This window comes from Hemibagrus wyckioides, linkage group LG08 (assembly GCF_019097595.1).
Source record: "Hemibagrus wyckioides isolate EC202008001 linkage group LG08, SWU_Hwy_1.0, whole genome shotgun sequence".
Lineage (NCBI taxonomy): Eukaryota > Metazoa > Chordata > Actinopteri > Siluriformes > Bagridae > Hemibagrus > Hemibagrus wyckioides.
The window spans coordinates 5,684,360-5,701,416 of NC_080717.1; positions in this window are offsets into that span (position 1 = coordinate 5,684,360).

The following is a 17,057-nucleotide window of genomic DNA, read 5'->3' on the forward strand; positions in this document are numbered from 1 at the left end:
ATGATTTGATCAAGTGATGTTTATTTGTTTAACATTTATGGAAGGAGTCTCCAGTGCGAGGGCTTTGGAAGAGTTTTTATTCCGTTTTCCGGCACAGGAAAGTCTTCAGGACAGAAGAGCTTGCACATGATCAGAGGAATTTTTCTTTAATTAATAAAACTGTATTCATTAAAGCAATAAAACACTTCAGAATATGCTGTTATTGTATAACTGAGCCGTGTTATGGCGATATTTTCCCCTGATTGTCTTTTTATTACTTACTGTATGAACTGTATCAGGATTTGATTCTAATTCAGTTCTGCATGAATGATTAATCAACATTTAAACACAAAACCTTAACGTTTCTAAACCGTCCGATGTATTATTGATGAGTCGAGGTGTGCGGGAAACAGTCAAGAGATATCTGAGAGATCCTTCGATGAATGTTACATATCTGTATTTCAGTAAGCTCCCAGTTTGGATTTTAAATCTAGGTCATTTTTATGATTACATATAAAGCAATTTAAGTAGAAATCCATTTCTAACACTTGGCCTTTTGTTAACTTGCGCGGTTGTTAACTTATTTGTAGCAACAACAGATTTACCAGACAGGTTTATGAGATTTCATGAGTCAGAGTCTCGAGCCTGGTCTGGTTTGAAGTCTCCAAGTTGCAAAGTTAGTTGCAAATCATAAGTTTCCAAGCATGAGTCACAAGTCAGAGAAGTTGGGTGAAGCATAACTTGTGAGTCTCGGGTTCCTCCTCGCTCGAAGACACGCTATAGATCTACCTATTAGGTCATATTTCTAAATGGCTATGAGCAAAGCTAAAGAAAATCGTCACAGAGAATCCAGTATTCAGAAATCAGTTTGTAAGGACAATTACAAAAGGCTAAGGTTAGTACAAGGAGCAAGGTACGAGATTAGCGGTTAATCATTCTTTCGTCCTTTTATGGTCAGTAAGTGGTCCATCCTGTTCTGGGGCTAATCTCAGAAATACTGGGACTGGGGAATGGGGTTCACACATACACACACATACACATGGATGTGGTAGCTTAGTGGTTAACTACTGATCAGAAGGTTATGAGTTTGAATCCCAGGTCCACCTGTTGGACCCTTGAGCAAGGCCCTTAACCCTCATTGGCTCAGTTGTGTATAAAAGGAGATAAAATATAAGTCACTCTGGATAAATGTCAGAAATGTAAATGCGAATGTGTACACACACACACCATTACGTCTGTCTGAGAACGTTGGAGAACATTTGAGTAACCAGGGACCCTGGAGCTGTGAGGCAGCAACAAATCCCCCCTGCGCCACTACACACTCCGTGCCACGTCACTTTCCCAGATGTGACAGCATTCTTTAAAAGTGACTATGTTACAGAAAAATAAAACTCTCGCTGCTGATTGCTGCTATTCAAAGAACCGTTTACGCCTGACCTCTGTACAAACTAAAGGTCACTTCTCAGGTGTCACACAGAGCCAGTTGAAGTGAGTTACACTCAAGTCTCTTTAGCTACCCGAGGTGTGGGAAGTGGAAAACTACGACCCTTTGTTTTAAAATACAATATATTATGTATTACTGTAGGCAATATTCATGATACATAATTCCGACTATAGTAAGAGTTTAATTTAAATACAGTACACAGACTGAAAAAAGGAACATGTGGTCAGTCAGATTTAAGGTACTGCAAAACGAATTTTCCCATATGAAATGATGTAATCGCAGATAATCCGTTCCAGCCACCCAAATATATGACCAATATGAAGCGTATGTAAACTGTATGGCTGCTTACAAAGAACTGACCCAAGTTAAGCACTCCATGTCAAGGGTCCTCACAGGAAGTCGTGCCACCAAGCTTGGGCTAAAAATAGAACAGACCGCCCACACCACCGATCTGTCAACAAAAAACCACATGAAAAATTCCTTTAGAACAGTGTACATATATTTCCTATATTGCCAATATAACTATTTAACTCAATGTTGCTATACTTTTTAGTTATTAAAACTATATTACTTACACAAATATATTACCTCTCCTTTGTACAGTAATTATTTTAAATTCACTGCATGAACTAACAATTTAATTACACTTTCTAGACTAATTTCTATAGCTACCTATGTTAATGATTACATTTTGGAACTATAGTGTTTATAATAATAACATGTCGACTGTGCTGCCTAGAGTAACTACTCTACCTACTATATTCTCTCTCTCTCTCTCTCTCTCTCTCTCTCTCATCCACTTTTTCTATTCTTCCTGTCCCCCTCTTTCTCTATCTCTCTCTCTTTCTTATCCACTTTACCTATTCTCTCTCTCTCTCTCTCTCTCTCTCTCTCTCTTTCTCTCTCACTCCCTTATCCACTTTTCCTTCTCTCTCTCTCTCTCTCTCTCTCTCTCTCTCTCTCATCTACTCTTCCCACTCTCTCTCTCTCTTTCCCTTTCTCTTTCTCTTTCACTCTCTCTCTCTATCACTCATTGTCTTATCCACTTTCCCTGTTCTCTTTCCCTCTCTCTCATCTACTTTTCCTACTCTCTCTCTCTGTCTCTCCCTCTCTCTCTCTCTCTCTTTCTCTCTGTGTCCCTCGCCTCATTTGCAATGATTATGTTATCAGGGCGGCCAGGCAAAAGGGTGGAGCGGCCATAATTTCAGCACTGGATTAGGCTGAAATAACGAGGTCACCAAGTTACTGTTGCCTTGGCAACGGCACATCGAAGAACACGGGATGCCATCGCAAATCCGCGGACCGGCAACATCGCTCTTCCTCTCTGTTTCTCTTTCCTCTGTTTCAGGGCTGTCACACTTTTCTCACACAGACTAAATCCTTTGTCTCCAAACATCAAACTCTGAATCTGGTGAACGGATCGATTTTTATTTCATGTCCTGCTGTTTAAGTCGCCGCAAGACGGAAACAAATTAGCACCAAAAAGTTAAAGTACAGAGTAATTTGCCTTTATAGGGGAGAGTATAGGGGAATGTCAACTGGACCTCAATCAGTGTAGTTCTGTATAACAAAACAAAAAAACTATTAACTGTTTTGAGAAAGGTTATTAGTTTGGCTAACTAGCTAGCATGGTAACTTTTCAAAGCGTTTCTGATTTGGGATTTTTCTGCTTGTGATAAATTTGAGACTTGATTCATTTCAGTTTTTTCTTCCTTGCCAAAAAAGAGATTTTTGGGGACTTTGCAAAGCAATTCAATGACAAAAAAGTAGCATTTTCATGTAGGTAGCTTTGTAACCCCCTGAGGCTAATTATCTATTCTCTGCATTGTATGCTAACATGATGTGAAATGTACATAAGATGAAATGAGACAAGAGGTTCTTGTCAGAGTTTGCTAATAGTGCTATATTTTCCTATATTTTTAGTTCTTTGAAGAAAAGATTCCAAAATTTAAATCCTTCTAAAGCTAGCTAGCTTAACGCAAACCGATTTAGATGTAACGTTCCAGGCTTCATATTAGTTTTGTTAGCAGCCGAGCGAAGCTAACAAACTGTACCAGCTACACAAACTCACCAGAAGCTCCAACGATCCTCCTGTCAAGTGGATTGTGCTTGTGCTTTGTTGCTTGCTAGCATGAAGACAGGCTAAATAAAGCTAGCACTAATGTCAGTGACATCTATCCATATTTACATTTATTTATAATGTTTCCTCACTGACTCACTGTTTTATTTTCTGAGATACATGTTCACGAAGCTGTAGAGCTGATAAAAAGGAATGTACATGCTAATATACGTTTGTGTTTCTGTCCTGTTCTTTCGTAGCATAAAATAAAGTACATCTCATCTCAGCTATTTCATTATAAACTCTTACATCAGTACCAGCAATCTAAAAAAAGGGTTTGCTTTTTTTCTTTCTCTCTCTCTCTCTCTCTCTCTCTCTCTCTTTCTCTCCAGCTCTCTGAAACTGGCTTGGCTGTTAGTTGCTCCATGCTGCGTTTTTGGCTCACTGATATTTCTCTCTCTCTCTCTCTCTCTCTCTCTCTCTCTCTCCCTCACTCATTCTCTTTTCATCTCCTCGTTGTTGCACTGTTTCAATCTTCAGCAGACATCAGCGTTGCCATGAGACGTGCCAGAACATTCCGGCTCTCAGGCTTTTTGCCAGCACTGCCATGGGGGGGGATCGGCTGAAGGAAGTTTACTTCACTAATCGATGTTTCATCAAACTTCTCATTTTATCCTCGGCCAAGAGGATTTTTTTTCTATAGTCTGATATAGGAATAGTTTAGTGTTTAAATAAATAAATATATATATATATATATATATATATATATATATATATATATATATATAAATATATATATATAAATATATATATATATACACACACACACATATATATATATATATATATATATATGTTGCAAAAGTTGTATTAAAAGTATTTTAATGTAGATAGATAGATAGATAGATAGATAGATAGATAGATAGATAGATAGATAGATAGATAGATAGGCAGGTTAGATGGGAGATGGATGGATGGAGGGATTGGTGAGCTAGCTAGCTAGCTAGCTAGCTAGATAGATAGATAGATAGATAGATAGATAGATAGATAGATAGATAGATAGATAGATAGGAGATGGAGGGATTGGTGAGATAGATAGATAGATAGATAGATAGATAGATAGATAGATAGATAGATAGATAGATAGATAGATAGATAGATAGATAGGAGATGGAGGGATTGGTGAGATAGATGGACAGGCAGACAGACAGACAGACAGACAGACAGACAGATAGATAGATAGATAGATAGATAGATAGATAGATAGATAGATAGATAGATAGATAGATAGATAGATAGATAGAAAAAGCAACTCTTCCCTTAAATATTAATTAAACAACTCAAATCTCAGCTACTACAGATTTTTATTTATTTTTTTACTTACTTTTTATTTATATTTTATATTATTATATTAGAGATATTATTATTAGTATTATCTTACAACAGCGTGTTTTATTTTTAATATTTTATTGGTTTGTTCTTACAATATAAACTCACAGTCCTACTCATTTGGCTGTCTGAAGTTCCTGAGGTTGTGGTAAAGCGCTTCATAGCTGTGATTGAGTAAGATGCAGTGCAGCGAGCTAGTCGAAGCTTTCTCATGGCCCACAGCCAGGTTCCCCACCAGCCTCTTGTCCCTTGCCACGTGCTACATGCCCTCTAAACGACCCCTGTCAGTTTGCTGAGAGCACAGTGCCAACGCTAGGCCACGGAGAGCCACTTAGAGGAAAACAGAGTGAAAGCCGGTGCTCTGGTGCTTGGCACTGAGTCTCAGTGTTATTCGGTTAAAGATCTACGAGACATGGAGAGAAACATGAAACCCCAGTGTCATACTGTAAGTCGGATATTTTCGCTCAGATTCGGCTGAATCTGACTGTTATTCTACTACAAACAAACGTGAGTAAACATTTATAAACATGTGAAAAATGAAATTAGTAGCATTATTAAAACTGGTGTCCAGGGTGTGATTTATTTAATTCATCCCACCAAATCTCAAGCGAGTGAGTGTTCCAGATTTTTGGAGCATAAAAAAAAAAAAGCCTTTTTGCTCTTTCAGTGTTTTACATTTGGGACGTTCAGAAAGGCACCACTTCACGATCGCTTTTGGAAACACAGCCTGAGTGAAATTTGTGTATGAGAAAACAAGTACACTATTTATTTATACTAGTTAAAGAATTCAGTCAGCTATGGAAAAAATGGATGCATCCAAGTGTTTTATAAGTGACTAGATGGATGGATGGATGGATGGATGGATGGATGGATGGATGGATGGATGAATGGATAGGTGGGTGGATGAATGGATAGGTGGGTGGATGAGTGGATGAGTGGATGGATGGATGGATGGATGGATGGGTGGATAAATGAATGGATGGATAGATGGATGGATGGATGGATGGATGCAAGTATGGGTGGATAGATGGATGGATGAATGGATGGGTGGGTGGAATGGATGGATGGATGCAAGGATGGGTGGATGAATGAATGGATGGGTGAATGGTGAATGAGGGTGAATGAATGGTGGATGGGTAGGTAGGTAGGTGAGTGGATGGATGGATGGATGGATGGATGCAAGGATGGGTGGATAAATGAATGGATGGATGGGTGGAATGGATGGATGGATGGATGGATAGGTGAATGGATGTTTGGATGGATGGATGGATGGATGGATGGGTAGGTGGGTAGGTGAGTGGATGAATGGATGAGTGGGTGGGTGGATTGGATGGATGGATGGATGGATAGGTGAATGGATGTTTGGATGGATGAATGGATGAGTGGGTGGGTGGATTGGATGGATGGATGGATGGATGGATGGATGGGTAGGTAGGTAGGTGAGTGGATGAATGGATGAGTGGGTGGATTGGATGGATGGATGCAAGGATGGGTGGATGGATGCAAGGATGGGTGGATGGATGGATGGATAGAGTTTCGGACCTAACGGAAATCCGAGATAAGGGGCATTTTCTTTACCTGCTTTTTCTATGAGTCTTCTCTGAGGTGTCCGAGTTACAAGCTTTAAGTCTTTCTAAACCTTTCAGGTCATGTGACTTGTCATGTAACTGCTGCAGTGTTACAACAATGACATCCAACTCAAATAGCCGCATGTTCACGGTCACATGACTGCTGGGCATTAAAAGGACAACACTGACCTCAGATCACTTCTTTAAAATACTGAAGCTCAAACCACAACAAATTAGCCAGCTAACACTGGTGACTGTGAAGTGTCTACATTCTCATAACTGAGTCAATTTAACTGAAGATTGATCTAAATTAAATTACTAATCATTTAGTGCTTAGAGTAGTGAAGCCCTTCCAGGTTGGGGGTTCCATTCCTGCCACCGTGTGTGTGTATGGAGATTGCATGCTCTCCCAGTGCTTCAAGGGTTTCCTTTGGGTACTCCGGTTTCCTCCCCCAGGCCAGAGACATGCGATGGAGGATGACTGGCGTTTCTAAATCATCCATAATGTGGAACGTGTGTGACTGTGTGTCTCCTGTATCATGCTTCAGGTCCCCTGGGATAGACTCCAAGGTCCCTGTGACCCTGTGTAATATAATGAGCTGTACAGAAAATGGGTGAGTGGGTGGATAGATGAATGGATGGATGGATGGATGGATGGATGGATGGATGGGTGGGTGGGTGGGTGGATTAGATGGATGGAAGAGTTGATGGATGGATGTATGTATGTATGTATGTATGTATGTATGTATGGATGGATGGATGGATGGATGGATGGATAAGTGGATAAATTGATGGATGGATGGATGCATAGATGGATGGATGGAAGTAATATTGTGTTGACTGTCTAAGTGGCCATGTTGACTTGACATGACTGTCCTAAACTCGGGGTTGTGGAAACCTTCCTGATTTTCCGACCCTAATGGAATTTTGAGATAAGGGGCGTATGGATGGATGGATGGAAGGATGGATGGATGGATGGAAGTAATATTGTGTTGATAAGTTGGATGTTCCGGCTATGTTGGAATTCTGAGATAGGGTGTTTTCTTTACCTGCTTTTTCTATGAGTCTTCTCTGAGGTTTCCGAGTTACAAGCTTTAAGTCTTTCTAAACCTTTCAGGTCATTTGACTTGTCATGTAACTGCTGCAGTGTTACAACAATGACATCCAACTCAAATAGCCGCATGTTCACTGTCACATGACTGCTGGGCATTAAAAGAACAACACTGACCTCAGATCACTTCTTTAAAATGCTGAAGCTCAAACCTCATCCTCCTGTGTGTGTGTGTGTGTGTGTGTCATATGACATCTTTTCAAGGCACAGAACCCTTGTGAGTTGTTTCTCCAGTACTCACATCGCACTTCCTCCGTCGGTGCAGATTAGGATGAGAACAAAATAATGACTGAGAACTGAAAGGGCGTGTGTGTGTGTGTGTGTGTGTGTGTGAAGACAGAGAGAGGGAGAGAGAGAGAGAGAGGAAGGGATTAGGGAAACAAAAAACGAAGAGGGGTAGACTATAGAGAAGGAGAAGAAGAAGATGGAGAAGAGACAGGACGAAGGAATAGAGACAGAAAGATAGACAGAAAGTGGGAAAAGAGAGAAAAGAACAGAGACACTATAAGACTGGATCAGAGAAAGAGGGAGGAAGGGAAATGGAAAAGAGAGGAAGAGAGAATAGTGACTGAAGAACCAGAGAAAGAAGGGCATAGAGAGATAATAAAGGAGAAAGAAAACGAAGGGAAGAGGAATAGAAAAAGAATAGATAGAGAAAAAGAGAATAGAGGTAAACAGCAGGAAGAGGAAGTAAAATCAAGAGTGAGAGACAAACAGTGAAGAGAAGAGAAGAGAAGAGAAGAGAAGAGAAGAGAAGAGAAGAGAAGAGAAGAGAAGAGAAGAGAAGAGAAGATTTAAAAAAAGACAGAACAACAGATTAAGCAGGGAGAGATAGATCCAGGAGGGAAAGAGAGATTAAGCAAGGAGTGAGAGATGGAGGGATAGAAGGAAGAAGGGATAAGAAGGAAAGAAAGAAGAGAAAGAAGGTTTTAAAGACAGAAAGAATGGATAAGACGGAAGAGACAGAGAACTGAGAACTGAATAGGGAAAAGAGAGAGTGATGAAAGTCAAACAGGAGCAGGGAGAGAGAGAGAGAGAGGACAGAGAAACAGATTAAACAGGGAGAGACAGATGGAGGAGGGAAAGAAGATTAAGCAGTGAGAGCAAAGGAGGAGAGAAAGAGAGGTTAAGCAAGGAGAGAGAGAGATGGAGGAGAGAAAGAGAGACTAAGCAGTGAGAGAGATGGAGGAGAGAAAGAAGGGATAAGAATTAGGAGAGTAGTGGAGGAGAGAAAGAAGGTTTAAAAAAGACAGAGAACTGAATAGAGAAAGGAGAGAGTGATGAGGGTCAGACAGGAGCAGAGAGAGAGAGAGAGAGACAGAGAGAGAGAGATGGAGAACAGGCAGAAAAACAAATAAAGCAGGGAGAGACAGATGGAGGAGAAAAAGAGAGACTAAGCAAGGAGAGAGAGAAAGAAGGGATTAGAAGAAAGAGAGTGCTGGAGGAGAGAAAGAGAGATTAAGCAGGGACCGTGAGATGGAGGAGAGAAAAAGAGACTAAGCAAGGAAAAGAGTGGTGGAGAAGAGGAAGGTTCAGAAAGGAGAGGGAGAGAGAGAGAGAGAGAGAGAGAGAGAGAAGCAAGGAGAGAGAGATGAAGGCGAGAAAGAAGGGATAAGAAGGAAGAGACAGAGAGCTGACTAGAGAAAGGAGAGAGTGATGAGGGTCAGACAGGAGCAGAGAGAGAGAGAGAGAGAGAGAGAGAGAGGGGAGGGGGGTGTCTCAGTGTTTCTGTGTTTGCACAGAAAATCCCATAGGAATTTTTTGAAGTCTCAAATCCAAAAAAGGGGGAGGAAGGAGGAGGAGGAGGGCAGAAAACAGAAAAGAAATGAAGACAGGAGGAAAGGAGGAGAGGAGGAAAGGAGGAGGAGAGGGCGACTCTGTGACTCTGTGACTCTGTGACTCGATGTGTGTCTGAGTCACAGGGATTACTCTCATGAACCTTCAGCCTCACAGTTCTGTTCATGTGAATGTTGTGGATGAAGTCAGAGGTTGAACTTGTTAATGGTGTAAACAGGGCTGCCGTGTTCGTCTCCCAGGCTGAACACATTCCAAACACAGACATCAGATCATCCAGCGGCTCCTTCCTGAACGGCCCCCGGGGCCCGGCGCCGCACGGCCCCTCTGTTTTTATGCTCCAAAAGTCTAGAACATGCGCTACTCTGGAGATTCAGTAACCTGAATTACCCTCAGCTCACTGAGGACACCGTCTCATCCGACTACTAGTAATACTCACATCTATAAAAGTCTTATTATTATTATTATTATTATCATTATTATCATTATTATTATTATTATTATTATTATCATTATTATTATTATTATTATTATTATTATTATTATTATTATTGGTCTAATTATATATCTGATCTACATTTAAGTCCAGATTAACAACAGTCTATGACAACAGATGAAAACAGTTGTCATTCTCTCTCTCTCTCCCTCTCTCTGTCTCTCTGTCTCTCTCTCTCTCTCTCTCTTTCTTTCTTTCTTTCTCTCTCTCTCTCTCTCTCTCTCTGCTCCTGTCTGACCCTCATCACTCTCTCCTTTCTCTAGTCAGCTGTCTGTCTTTAAAACCTTCTTTCTGTCCTCCACCACTCTCTTCCTTCTTATCACTTCTTTCTCTCCTTCATCTCTCTCCTTGCTTAACCTCTCTCTCTCTCTCTCTCTCTCACACACACACCTCACCCTATCCCAATGTGTCTTCACTGTTAAAACATGAGTTCACAATCTCTGTGAATGATAATCTCATTGGGATTGCTGGGGCACTGGGGTTGTCTCAGTGTGTGTGTGTGTGTGTGTGTGTGTGTGTGATGATAGGAAGCTTTGCTCCAGGATGGTGAATGTATCTCACTGCCTGCAGACTGATCATGCGCAATCATGATTGATGTTTGTGTACACACACACACACACACACATAGAGATAAAAAATGCACATGCAGACATGCATATGTAGTATGCGCACACACACACACACACACATACGCCCTTACATGTTGGATAGTTCCATGTAAAAGGTTACGTCTAATCAGTTCAGTTTGTAATCAGATGCTAGCTGTCAAAACGTCGGCTCCTGCACGGTCACTTCATCATCATCACCAGATTTATAATGTTTAAACTGTCCAGTGGTCAGAACAGACGTTCGAGTGATGAACAGAGTGACCGGTGGAGTGAAGAGATGACGTTTAATTCCTAAAGCTTGTGCTGAAATTTCAACTTGAGACTCAGGGTTAGTGGAAAACATCGCAATAAGAGTGTGTGTGAAATGTTTCCCTGAGATTCACAACACACAATTAATAACGTGTTACCACACACACACACACACACACACACACACACACACACACACATAGAAAACTATAAAACATGCAAAATATGCACATGAACACACACACACACACATTAGTGTGTGTTTAATCAGCATCAACATCATCATGGATGTTTCTCTACACAACATTACACACAGTAGTGAGTAAAGTGTGTATAAGAAGATAAAAGAAAGGAAGTGAGATGTGGGAGGAAGAAAGAGTGAGATAGGTGTGTGTGTGTGTGTGTGTGTGCGCGTCCGATCTCCTGCTGAGGAGGAGTGTGGGTAAAATTCCACTCCCTCACTCTACCAGCGCTCTGCATCAGCTCTGCTCCCCAGAGACTGTGCACACCCAAACACACACACACATGCACACACACACACACACACACACACACACACACACACACACATACACACACACAGAGACCAATAAAACACACACTTGCAGACATGCACCTATAGTGTGTGCACATGGACACACACTCATCCACACACACACACACACACAATGTATCTTCATGCTTCTGGACTTGTTGTCAGTCAAACAAACCTTAATGTATGGTGGTAATGTGTGTGGGTGTGTGTGTGTTTTCACATGCACATACTGTATATGCATGTCTGCATGTGTGTGTTTTGTTAGTTTGTGTGTGTGTTTGAGTGTGTGTGTGTGTTCCCATGCACATACTGTATGTGCATGTCTGTATGTGTGCATTTTATTGGTTTGTGTGTGTGTGTGTGTGTGTGTGTGTGTGTGTGTGTGTGTGCTTCTGTGAGCTTCAGGCGAGCCTACTCTCTTATTAACTGACCTGCGGGGGGGATGGGAGCTCCCAGAGAAGAGAGGTGGGGGCGGGGGAGTGTGTGTGTGTGTGTGTGTTGCTGGTTTTATGGATGTTTGCACTGTATTCGTGTCTCTCCCTCTCCATCTCTCTCCCACAGTAAAGCTGGATGGGTTTGTGCTGGAGTAGGAGTAGGAGTGTGTATGTGTGTTAAACCTGCACACTCGTCTACTGTGCATGTGTCCTTCATCATGTTTCTCAAAGTGTGTGTGTGTGTTTGTGTGTGTGTGTGTGTGTGTATGTGTGTGTGTGTGTGTGTGTGTGTGATATGAGGATCTGCAGTGTCACATTAACACACTTAAGAAGGTGGTCAGTGTGGTCACTGCTCTGAGCATCATGGGTACTGAGAGAGACGGGAAAGGCCTTGAGATGGAGAGAGAAATTATAAGCATATGGGAGAGAGAGAGAGAGAGAGGGAGAGAGAGAGAGAAAGGAAAGGAAAAAGAGAGAGTGAGAGAGAGGGAGAAAGAGAGCGAGAGATAGACAGCAAGAGAAAGAAAGAAAGAAAGAAAGAAAGAAAGAAAGAAAGAAAGAAAGAAAGAAAGAAAGAAAGAAAGAAAGAAAGAAAGAAAGAATTAAGTCCAAGAAAGAAAGAAAGAAAGAAAGAAAGAAAGAAAGAAAGAATTAAATCCAAGAAAGAAAGAAAGAAAGAAAGAAAGAAAGAAAGAAAGAAAGAAAGAAAGAAAGAACGAATTAAGTCCAAGAAAGAAAGAAAGAAAGAAAGAAAGAAAGAAAGAAAGAAAGAACGAATTATGTCCAAGAAAGAAAGAAAGAATCTGTGTAATTTGCTCAGATTTTATTTCTGAAGGATTTCGTAATAATGAAACGCTATGAAAATAAGCTCCGCCCCTCATCCTGTCTGTAACCACCCATAACCTTTTAAACCATTTTGCTCTTCTGAATTCTTACAAGTGTCATGGAGCAGCTGTGTGTGTGTGTGTGTGTGTGTGTGCTTTATGTGTGTGCACTATGTGTGTGTGTGTGTGTGTGTGTGTGTGCTTTATGTGTGTGCACTATGTGTGTGTGTGTGTGTGTGTGTAAGCAACTCACAGAGACTCCTGCACGTGACTGACTGGTGATTGGTGACTAGTTTTATGACAGCAGACACACAGCAGTGTGTATAATGATGTCCATGTCCTGACAGACAGAACCGGTGCTATTATGCATGAACACGAGCCTGAATCTGAACATTAGCACTGAACTTATCAAATAAATGCAAATCAAATGAGCTCTTCAGTTTTCTTTTTTATATTTTAAAAAGAATTGATCTTGGACTCTTTCATCATTCCAGCACATTCGCTCTGTCTGTTCCGGCGTGTGTTCCTTTAAACTCCTTTATAAACTAATCGGGTAATAAAGGAAAATGTCATGCGCTCAGAAAGCGTTGTTGGTGCTGCGTCTGCGCGCATGCGCAACAAGTCCTGCCTTAATGTGAGGAGCAAGCCGTAATTGAAAGGCACCTTTCAATTAGAATTTGTTTAACTTAAATAATGAAATAAAATATGGTGCGTCAAAGTTTTTTGCTTTTTCTTCCTCCTTCTCTCTCCCTCTCTCTCTCTCTCTCTCTCTCTCTCTTTTCCATCCATTGGAAAAAAAAATTCACTCTTGGCAAATATGCAAATGAGGCTGCAAGCTATTACGATGCTAATGAGATTCCCCGGCAAAACGAGCCGCTCGCGTCCGCGCGCACAGGCGTATTTCATCCATATTCAAAAAACATTAGTGTGTGTGTGTGTGTTTGCACTTTCTCTGTGTGACCATGCATGCATGCATTCGTGTGCGCTTGTGTGTACGTGTGTGTGTGTGTGTCTGTGTGCGCGTGCGTGCGTGCTTGAGTGAGTGTATGTGTGTGCGCGTGTATTAGAACTCTGCATCATCATTCATGATCCCATATCCTTCCTTCCCTTCTCCTGCAACGCCATGCATGTGTGTTGTGTTCCTCGACGAGACAGAAGCTTCTGGAAAACACACATTTCGCAATCTCCAACAAACCTGAGCTACATCTCTGGTGGTTTGTTTGCACAATTCAGAGTGACCGCTATTTACCATAGAGAGGCGGTGGTGCTAAATGAGAAGCCGCCGTGAGACGCTGGGGTCTGGGCGGACGCAGGGTCGTCACGCTGTCGCCCACAACACGCGCGTCAGAGTTTAATTTGTGCCTGCTGGATCACCTGAGTGGAAACGACAGCATGTGAAGGTCTTAATCAGAGGTCGTGCACCAGAGACGAGAAGGTCGAATCCTAATCCAGACCGAGCGTCGCTGTTACGACCTCTAGCAAGAGATTTTTAACCTTCATCTGCTGAGATAGATGCTTAGAGTGCAAAAGGTGTCAAATATGATGATGTTTATTGGTTAAATTTGTTAATGTGTGTGTGTGTGTGTGTGTGTGTGTGTGTGTGTGAGATAGCCTGGGAAAACCATTCAGATTGTTATTTGCTACCGTCTGAAAAAGAATTTCAGTGTAGAAGGAAATCCTAGTCAAAAAGCAATATTTAATACATCTTTAGACACACTGAGTGATTTAAACTCTACATTTCCATCAATGGTGTGTTACCAGTGACCTTGTGTAGCCTTTATTATGTACATGGAGATGTGACTATCGTATACTATTCACAATAATTAACTTACAAATTCAGTCTGTACTAATCAGATCAGAATCGATGAATCGGATATCAGAAAAATATCGATTTGTTCCCATCCTGTAACATTCCTGGATCAGGAAAATCCGAATGATTTTCTGTTGCACTTTATTACTTGCACTTTGTCGGTGTCATAAGAAAAGAAAGAAAGAAAAGCATATTTAGTATTAAAAAAAGAAAGAAAGAAAGAAAGAAAGAAAGAAAGAAAGAAGGAAGGAAGGAAGGAAGGAAGGAAGGAACGATCAAGTCCAAAAAAGAAAGAAAGAAAGGAAGAAAGGAAAGCACATGTAGTACAAAAATGAAAGAAAGAAGAAGAGAAGGAAAGATAAGCACATAGTATATTTTATAAGAAAGAAAGAAAGAAAGAAAGAAGAAATGAAATCAAAATAGAATAGAAAATATAAATAAATAATATATATATATATATATATATATATATATATATATATATATACACCTTCAGCTTGCATTCATTTATATATATATATATATATATATATATATATATATATATATATATATATATATATATATATATATATATATATATATATATATATATATATATATATATATAATATATATAATAGGAATATAGAATAATTATAGAATTTAAACTATAAAGATAGAAATATTATGAAGACTGGTCAATATCCATAATAAAAATAAATGAAAAGCAGTATTGTGACATCACTACTATTGAGTACTACTAATTCACTGAATAATTAAAACCAGTTTGAAGAATCTACAGCACAGAGAAAGTGACTGTATTTTTCCAGTTTTTCTCCAGGGACCAACAGGAATTGGAACTTTTTTCCACCTTATATTCAAAAACAAGAACAGGAACCAACACAACTCGGGTTTAGGAACCAATCTGAGAACCAGTCTTGAAAACACAAGCTAGAACAATGTTATAAAATATGTTCTATTTTTAAAAAAGTTAAAAGGTGCACAATTAACATGAACAAAAACAAAGTGTTTCTCAAGCCTTTTATTATTAAGTGTATTTTGATTTTGTGTTAAAAAAAGCCCCATACATTAGCAATATTTGGCACTGGAAATAAACTAGAACTAGTGTCTGAGTAAAATGCTTTAATTGTACTCAGGGGTGGAGCTAGCAGCAGTATTTGTTGTTGATTGGTTACACATACTGTGATGGACTGGTGACCTGTCCAGGGTGTACCCCTGCCTTTCACCCAATGTGTGCTGTGCTAGGCTCCAGCAGATCCCTGTGACCCTAATTAGGAATAAAGAGGGTATAGAAAATTGATGGATGGATGGGTGGATGGATGGATGGATGGTTACACATAGTACTGTGTGTTACAGCCAAACCTCACACACAAACAGATAAAACAGTCAGGTTTGCCATAGAAAGCAGTTTTAGACTTCATGCGGTTTAATTTTCTCCTAAATGACATCAGAACGTCTTCATGTCACTTTCTTGTCATAAAGAGCGCAGGTTCTAGTGTTCTGAAAAGGTCCTCTACATTTTTGGATTCCTCTACATTCATTTATTACTCCGAAGAGATTGATTTATCCTGGCTGGGTCATGGTGGGTTTGGAGAACATCTCAAGCGCTGAGATGGGAGTTCATGTCTAGGTATGGAAATTTGGCATCTTATGGTAAGGTACTGGTATGTTTTGGTGGAAATGGGAGAAAACCCACAGGAAGGTTAGAACATGTGACTCTACAGAGGAACCAGGGTCTTAGAGGTAGCGACACTTACCCTCTACCTCGACACACTATTTCCTTTACAATGGGTCCAAAATGAATCTCCAATTAGTCACCATGTGGATCTTCCATCCAAATTTCCAAACCCCTTCCTCAGCGAACCTTTCCAGACAATATAGGACTTTTTTTCTGTCTGCTATTGTGGATATTATTTTGTTTTCTTTACACTGACATCCCAAGTTATCTCTCTTTGGAAGAACAACCTGAAAGGGGGGGGGGGGGGAGCTGCATTCACATGCCTATAGATTAACCCTTTAGAGTCTGGGGGTATTATTTATTTATTTATTTATTTATTTATTTATCTTATAGCACACTGTACTATAGTGTAGTTTATGCAAAAAAGTAAAGGGTATGTAGTAAAGATGGAATAGAATGGAATGGTATGGAAGTGTGGACGGAAAGTTCGGAATGTCCGATAGAATCCACCTCGTTAAATAAATAAAAAAAATAATAATAAGGTGAAGTCAATCAGAGGAAATTTCTAGAACAGGATGTACGAGTCTATCAGTCCGAATGAGCCAAGATTCCTGCCAGTATATGTAAATGTCTGTGCAAAGTCAAGCGCATGTGTGTGTGTGTGTGTGTGTGTGTTTGGGTTCAAACCTGCCGAGGCACCGGCGTGCACAGCGCACCACGGTGGGTTACCATAGTAACAGCGGGGAGCCTGGCAGAGAAGTGTCTATGTGTGTCCTGACCCATTTCGATTTTCCCCTCTCGCACCTCGGCATGCCTATCTCCCCCTCCATACACACACGCACACACACACACACACACACACACACACACTCAGACAATCCCAATTAAAAGCCAGGCCCTAGCCAGTCTCTCCCTCTCTCTCTCCCTCTCTCTCTCTCTCTCTCTCTCTCCTTCTCCTCTGCAGCAGAGCTCAATCTTAGCCGGAGGAAAGTCAAGATATTTTTTTTCCCCTGCAGAGGAAACTGTGTGGAAGAAAACACACCCACCGAAAAACTTGCTTTCGGCAAACAAGCCAA